The 7899-nt window shown below is 41.5% G+C and overlaps 1 long non-coding RNA gene across 1 annotated transcript; it reads left to right on the top strand.

Annotated features, from left to right (window-relative positions):
• The first annotated feature begins 1008 nt into the window (after nt 1-1008).
• LOC128640105 (uncharacterized) lies at nt 1009-6150 on the top strand. Its single transcript, XR_008399296.1, has 2 exons — nt 1009-1060; nt 5806-6150. It is a non-coding gene; the product is annotated as an uncharacterized LOC128640105 (long non-coding RNA).
• The last annotated feature ends 1749 nt before the right edge of the window (nt 6151-7899 follow it).

The following is a 7899-nucleotide window of genomic DNA, read 5'->3' on the forward strand; positions in this document are numbered from 1 at the left end:
GTCAAAAAAAATAAAATTGTATCTTTTCTCCTTCAACTTAGAATATAACATATATATCATAACACATTATGTAATACTTGTAAACACATTGGAAAGAGAACATCAGTATATCAATTTCATATGTCACTTTCAATAAGCAAAACGTTTGTGTTCAAATTCAAACTTTACTCCTTATGCCATAATTACAAACCCTGTTCGCAACTTCGCAGATACGGGGCTTACTTGTCAGGAACACTTGCACATAACGTACAAGGAAACAAACAAGAGATAGAAACTTCTCTGACTGGTAGATATCAACCCCTTACTGTCAGTGGAAATATTAACCATCCGACTGCCAGAGATGTTACTGAATGAATTGCTGTCTCCTAAACCACACAATGAGTTTGGGATTAATAACACATACAACGCACTTGTCTGTGCAGACCACGAAAAGAGAAAAAAAAAAACTCATTCATATTTCGTGTTGAAAAACATCAGGAAACCCACAGTCCTGGCTTCTGACAGAGCAAATTCGTGCGTTAAGAGGGAAGTAAGAAGGCCCCAGTCTAGTAACTCAGAAGTAGCCATAGACTGTAAGAAACAGAATGTGATAGAATAGTAACTCAAGCCTACACTATTCGCTGTCACTCATTAAACAAGACTACCCTGTACAACCCTCGTTTCCCTCCCAACTTCAAGCCGTCACCCAGCTCACCCGAGCCCGTGGTGGCCGCCATCTTGCGTTCTCTGTAATCCAGAGCCGGCCTCCACGTGACGTCAAAGTAGGCGGGAACCTCGCTGCTGTCAGGGCGAGAAAAACCAAAGTAGTCTATCTGCAGAGTGGAGCTCCACTCTAGACAGGAAACATGTGACCTCCACTGCAATTTTTTTTTTTTTCAATAAAACTTTAATGTATCAAACAACCAATATGCACAATTATTCAGAAAACGTTTTTTTTTTTTTAAATAAACTTTATGCACAATCATTCAGAATTTTTTTTTTTTTTTAAATAAACTTTAATGTATATCAAACAACCAATAGGCACAATTCTGAAAACTAAATTGCTTTCTTTTGTTTTATGGTGAGTGACATTTATAAGGTTAAGGCAAAGTATAAGCAAATGTAATGATTATTCTGTTAGGCAAAGTATAAGCAAATGTAATGATTAAGTTATAAATAGATCATGTCAGGACATCACAGGAGGAATTCTTTATCTACTGTTTTATATGAACAATATTGAACTATTTAAAGCTCCACTCTACACAACAAACATGTGACATCCGCAACCTCCACGGGGAAGTTCTCTTTAAACAAGAACAAGGTTTGCTGCTTTTTTTATTTAACCCCTTAGTGACCTGACTGTTGTACCAATTTTTTAGCGTTAGCGACCAGGGCTGTTTTTACATTGCTGCGGTGTTTGCGTTTAGCTGTAATTTTCCTCTTACGCCTTTACTGTACCCACACATATTATATACCGTTTTTCTCGCCATAAGATTGACTTTCTACAAATACCATTATTTTCATCATATCATATAATTTTTACTAAATATTTTTATAAATTATGATTAAAAATATTAAAAACCACACTTTTTTGTTTTTGTTTTTACTTTTGCCCCCAAAATCTGTTACGCATCTACAACCCCCGAGAAAACAACATGGCTAAACAGTTTGTCCTGAGTTTTGAAATACCCAATTTTCAATTTTTATGATTAACCTTTTTCTCCTTCAGTGACCTTTTAACCCCAACCCTCCCCTAGATCTACCACTAAGCCTAGATCTAACCCTAACCCTAGATCTAACCCTCCCCCTAGATCTAACCCTCCCCCTAGATCTACCACTAAGCCTAGATCTAACCCTAACCCTAGATCTAACCCTCCCCCTAGATCTAACCCTCCTCCTAGATCTACCACTAAGCCTAGATCTAACCCTCCCCCTAGATCTAACCCTTCCCCTAGATCTAACCCTCCCCCTAGATCTACCACTAAGCCTAGATCTAACCCTTCCCCTAGATCTAACCCTCCCCCTAGATCTAACCCTACCCCTAGATCTAATCCTGACCTAGATCTAACCCTCCCCTAGATCTAACCCTCCCCCTAGATCTAACCCTCCCCTAGATCTACCACTAAGCCTAGATCTAACCCTTCCCCTAGATCTAACCCTTCCCCTAGATCTAACCCTACCCCTAGATCTACCACTAAGCCTAGATCTAACCCTCCCCCTAGATCTAACCCTTCCCCTAGATCTAACCCTCCCCCTAGATCTACCACTAAGCCTAGATCTAACCCTTCCCCTAGATCTAACCCTCCCCCTAGATCTAACCCTACCCCTAGATCTAACCCTCCCCCTAGATCTAACCCTCCCCCTAGATCTAACCCTACCCCTAGATCTAACCCTCCCCCTAGATCTAACCCTCCCCCTAGATCTAACCCTCCCCCTAGATCTAACCCTCCCGCTAGATCTACCACTAAGCCTAGACCTAACCCTACATAACTATTTATTTTTATTATTTTTACTATTTCATTTTTTTTCATCTGTTACAGCTGCCGTCCTTAAGGAGATAAAGGGATAGTAAATTAAAAATGTAACTTGCATGATTCAGGTAGAACCTGTCATTTTAAGACACTTATAAATTCACATCTCTTTTTAAATGTGCTTTGTTCTCTTGTTATCCCTTGCTGAAAGAGAATACGCACATATTTAACACTAGTGGGAGCTAGCTGCTGATTTTTGTCTGCACACATTTGTCTTTTGCGATTGGATAACTATGGCTCCGTTCGGGCAGCGCTCCAAGCAAACTGGGACTCGCTTGTAACGTTTTCCTCACATTTGCAAGTGAGATGCCTGGCGTTTTTTGAGTGCTCTGATGACGTAAGTCCCAGCACTTCCATCGTGCTGGAAAAGCAGTCACTTTTCAGAGCAAGCTCAGACGCTTGGCAACATGGCAGCCTCCACACACGTTTTGCTGTGGAGGCTGCCATGTTTTTATAAGCAGCAGAGGAGGGACAGGTGAGGCGGATAAGTCTGACAGCAGCATTTAGTACAGGGCAAATTGGAGATAGGTTAAGTAAGCCCTGTACTAAATGCTGCTGTCATGCTTATCCGGTGTTATGATGAGAATTGTTTCCCCAGTGTCTCTGGTTTCCCCTGCCTCTCGGCAAACATCAGAACTCTGACCCACCTCCATTCAGCTGCTCTCAGCTCAGCACCTGTAGTATTATTAGCTGAATGGGGCAGGATAAGCTACAGGGGCTGAGCTGAGAACAGCTGAATGAAGGTGGGTCAGAGTTCCAATGTTTGCCGAGAGGCAGGGGAAACCATTCTCGAACAACGGTGTTGTGTAAACAGCTTAAATAAAAATAATCCTCCACTAATAAAGAGAGACACAATTTAAACATTTTTACAGTCGGCTACAAGGGAGCTTATTTAAAAACGTTCATTATTGTGCAGCAGATCCCTTTGCGCATGCGATCGTTTTCTCTAAGCTCCCTTGCTTGTGACGTCACCTAGCGCCACGTCATCGCTGGAAGTGAAGCGCCTCCACTAGCTCCTGAGCGCTGCCCGAACACGGCCTATATGTGTTCATCTTGCTGCCACACTTTTTTGTTTTTGTTTTTACTTTTGCCCCCAAAATCTGTTACGCATCTACAACCCCCGAGAAAACAACATGGCTAAACAGTTTGTCCTGAGTTTTGAAATACCCAATTTTCAATTTTTATGATTAACCTTTTTCTCCTTCAGTGACCTTTTAACCCCAACCCTCCCCTAGATCTACCACTAAGCCTAGATCTAACCCTAACCCTAGATCTAACCCTCCCCCTAGATCTAACCCTCCCCCTAGATCTACCACTAAGCCTAGATCTAACCCTAACCCTAGATCTAACCCTCCCCCTAGATCTAACCCTCCTCCTAGATCTACCACTAAGCCTAGATCTAACCCTCCCCCTAGATCTAACCCTTCCCCTAGATCTAACCCTCCCCCTAGATCTACCACTAAGCCTAGATCTAACCCTTCCCCTAGATCTAACCCTCCCCCTAGATCTAACCCTACCCCTAGATCTAATCCTGACCTAGATCTAACCCTCCCCTAGATCTAACCCTCCCCCTAGATCTAACCCTCCCCTAGATCTACCACTAAGCCTAGATCTAACCCTTCCCCTAGATCTAACCCTTCCCCTAGATCTAACCCTACCCCTAGATCTACCACTAAGCCTAGATCTAACCCTCCCCCTAGATCTAACCCTTCCCCTAGATCTAACCCTCCCCCTAGATCTACCACTAAGCCTAGATCTAACCCTTCCCCTAGATCTAACCCTCCCCCTAGATCTAACCCTACCCCTAGATCTAACCCTCCCCCTAGATCTAACCCTCCCCCTAGATCTAACCCTCCCCCTAGATCTAACCCTACCCCTAGATCTAACCCTCCCCCTAGATCTAACCCTCCCCCTAGATCTAACCCTCCCCCTAGATCTAACCCTCCCGCTAGATCTACCACTAAGCCTAGACCTAACCCTACATAACTATTTATTTTTATTATTTTTACTATTTCATTTTTTTTCATCTGTTACAGCTGCCGTCCTTAAGGAGATAAAGGGATAGTAAATTAAAAATGTAACTTGCATGATTCAGGTAGAACCTGTCATTTTAAGACACTTATAAATTCACATCTCTTTTTAAATGTGCTTTGTTCTCTTGTTATCCCTTGCTGAAAGAGAATACGCACATATTTAACACTAGTGGGAGCTAGCTGCTGATTTTTGTCTGCACACATTTGTCTTTTGCGATTGGATAACTATGGCTCCGTTCGGGCAGCGCTCCAAGCAAACTGGGACTCGCTTGTAGCGTTTTCCTCACATTTGCAAGTGAGATGCCTGGCGTTTTTTGAGTGCTCTGATGACGTAAGTCCCAGCACTTCCATCGTGCTGGAAAAGCAGTCACTTTTCAGAGCAAGCTCAGACGCTTGGCAACATGGCAGCCTCCACACACGTTTTGCTGTGGAGGCTGCCATGTTTTTATAAGCAGCAGAGGAGGGACAGGTGAGGCGGATAAGTCTGACAGCAGCATTTAGTACAGGGCAAATTGGAGATAGGTTAAGTAAGCCCTGTACTAAATGCTGCTGTCATGCTTATCCGGTGTTATGATGAGAATTGTTTCCCCAGTGTCTCTGGTTTCCCCTGCCTCTCGGCAAACATCAGAACTCTGACCCACCTCCATTCAGCTGCTCTCAGCTCAGCACCTGTAGTATTATTAGCTGAATGGGGCAGGATAAGCTACAGGGGCTGAGCTGAGAACAGCTGAATGAAGGTGGGTCAGAGTTCCAATGTTTGCCGAGAGGCAGGGGAAACCATTCTCGAACAACGGTGTTGTGTAAACAGCTTAAATAAAAATAATCCTCCACTAATAAAGAGAGACACAATTTAAACATTTTTACAGTCAGCTACAAGGGAGCTTATTTAAAAACGTTCATTATTGTGCAGCAGATCCCTTTGCGCATGCGATCGTTTTCTCTAAGCTCCCTTGCTTGTGACGTCACCTAGCGCCACGTCATCGCTGGAAGTGAAGCGCCTCCACTAGCTCCTGAGCGCTGCCCGAACACGGCCTATATGTGTTCATCTTGCTGCCAGTAGTGCAATGTTGTTCCTTCAGCAAAGGATAACAAGAGAACGAAGCAGATTTTATAATGGAAGTAAATTGGAAACTGCATGTTCTTTCTGATTTATAAAAGTCTGTTTTTGACTTGAGTGTCCCTTAAATGATTTTTTATTTATTATGAAAATAACAGTTTTGATTGTGACTATGACTAAGTTTCCTCCCATGTGCTTGACACAGGAGCCAGCAATCATTAAAGATCTACACATTGCTATACAATGGGTTGTCAAGAATGAGGCACTGTTCTGTGGGCACATAACCATGCCAAGTTATGTGTCAATGAATGAAGATGACCGCCAGAAGGCCATAGATAACGTGATGCAAAGAGAAGAACCAGAAGCAAGGGAGCCATTCCTCTTTGTATATCAGCACAGAGAAGATATGGAGTTGTTTTTGCAGGCATGTCTTGACCAACAGGGCCTCCAAGTTAATGCCATGTTCAACAAATGACTGATGGACAAGGGGTGGTGGTGTGTTTCTGTTTAAATTATTGATAATAATAAAAAAATAAGATAATTAACACCATTTCTGAGTCAGTGCTTTAAGATTCAGATAGCGCTGCGGAATCTGTTGGCGCTCTACAAATAACCGATAATAATAATAATAATAATAACACACTACCACAAGTATGAAGGTACAAGAAAATTATAGGTAACAGTATATATATATATATATATATATATATAGCAATAGCCTATTGTTGCTTCTGCTTTCATAGTATCAGGTTAGGGTTATAAGTTCAAATGGTTTCTGACCTTGATTGAACACGATTCCATAGTTGCCAACATTTAAAAAAAAATTCCAGGGACACTTTGCAGCAGAGCAAGCAAGCGGTTACTGGAGTATCGACGACCTTCTGTTCAACTGCTCCGCCCCCTCAGTTCTGCAATAAAAACACACCCAGTAATAGTATAATTTAAACTTATCCATAGCTTATTATACAGATTACAGCACCAAGCTCTTACACCTACCCAGTCTCTGGAACACATTCTGGGCATATGGTTATTTTCACAACACAGCATCAAAATTAGAAAGACAAATAATATTTGAACCCATTCAATAATAATAACAACAATATTCCATTAGGAATGAATTATATTTAAATAATACACTATATCTTTTTATCATCTATTTGTATATATGTATGTGTGTGTATATATATGCAAACAGCAAATGTTGTGCAAAAGAGATTTTCAGGGACATTTCCATTGACAAAAAAAATCCAGGGACATACAACAAAATCCAGGGACTGTCCCTGGAAATCAGGGACTGTTGGCAACTATGCGATTCTCCAGAGCTCCGGGGAACAGCAAGAAAGCACACAAGCACAGAGAGTGTTTCTCACTAGTTCCGTTTACTGTAAGTATACACAGCAGTTATATAGCAGTCTCGCATCATGAGGCTACAGGAAATGCAGTTAGAGGAGTAACATAAAATGTCCATATATGTCTATCTAAGAAACATGTTAAAGGAAGTTGTGGGTGTTGTTTGCTGTATTACAGACAATCATATGAGTTTCAAAATGCCCTCATGTGTCGGTAACAAGTCACCCCACTAACAAAATATACCCATCAACACACAGACACATAAAACACACAAAGACATAGAGACACACACACACACCCTCACTGAGACATCCAGAGAAAACAGAGAGACATACACTCTCAGAGAGACACCCACAGAAACTGCACATACATACACCCTCACAGAGACAACCAAAGAAAACACACAGACATACTCACACACCCTCAGAGAGACATCCACAGAAAACGCAGACATACATACACACACCCTCAAAGAGACATCCACATAAAAAAAAAGTCATACATATCCACCCTCACAGAGGCATCAAGAGGAAATACACAAAGACATACATACACACACCCTCACAGGGACACAAATAGAAAAAGCACAAAGACATACGCACACACCCTCACAGACATACACAGATAATGCACAAAGATATATACACCCACTCTCACAGAGAGACCAACAAAAACAACAACAACAAAACAGTGTGTGACATGCATGATAAAAAAAAATGCAGAAATTAAGAGATCACTTTTTAAACAATCAGATTAGCAAATGTGCAAACAAAAATTAAACTCTATGAATTCAAAATTGTATATTAATGTTATCGGTAGATGGCTAGATGAAGAAAAGTACTTTTAAAAGGTTAACATTTGTTTGTGTTTTGTCCCCCAAACAAGAGCAACAATTCAATTATGGTGTAAACATGTTCCCATCTGTCAGCTGTACTTATGGATTTTGAAA

The sequence above is a fragment of the Bombina bombina genome, chromosome 1 (assembly GCF_027579735.1).
Source record: "Bombina bombina isolate aBomBom1 chromosome 1, aBomBom1.pri, whole genome shotgun sequence".
In the NCBI taxonomy this organism is placed as follows: Eukaryota; Metazoa; Chordata; class Amphibia; order Anura; family Bombinatoridae; genus Bombina; species Bombina bombina.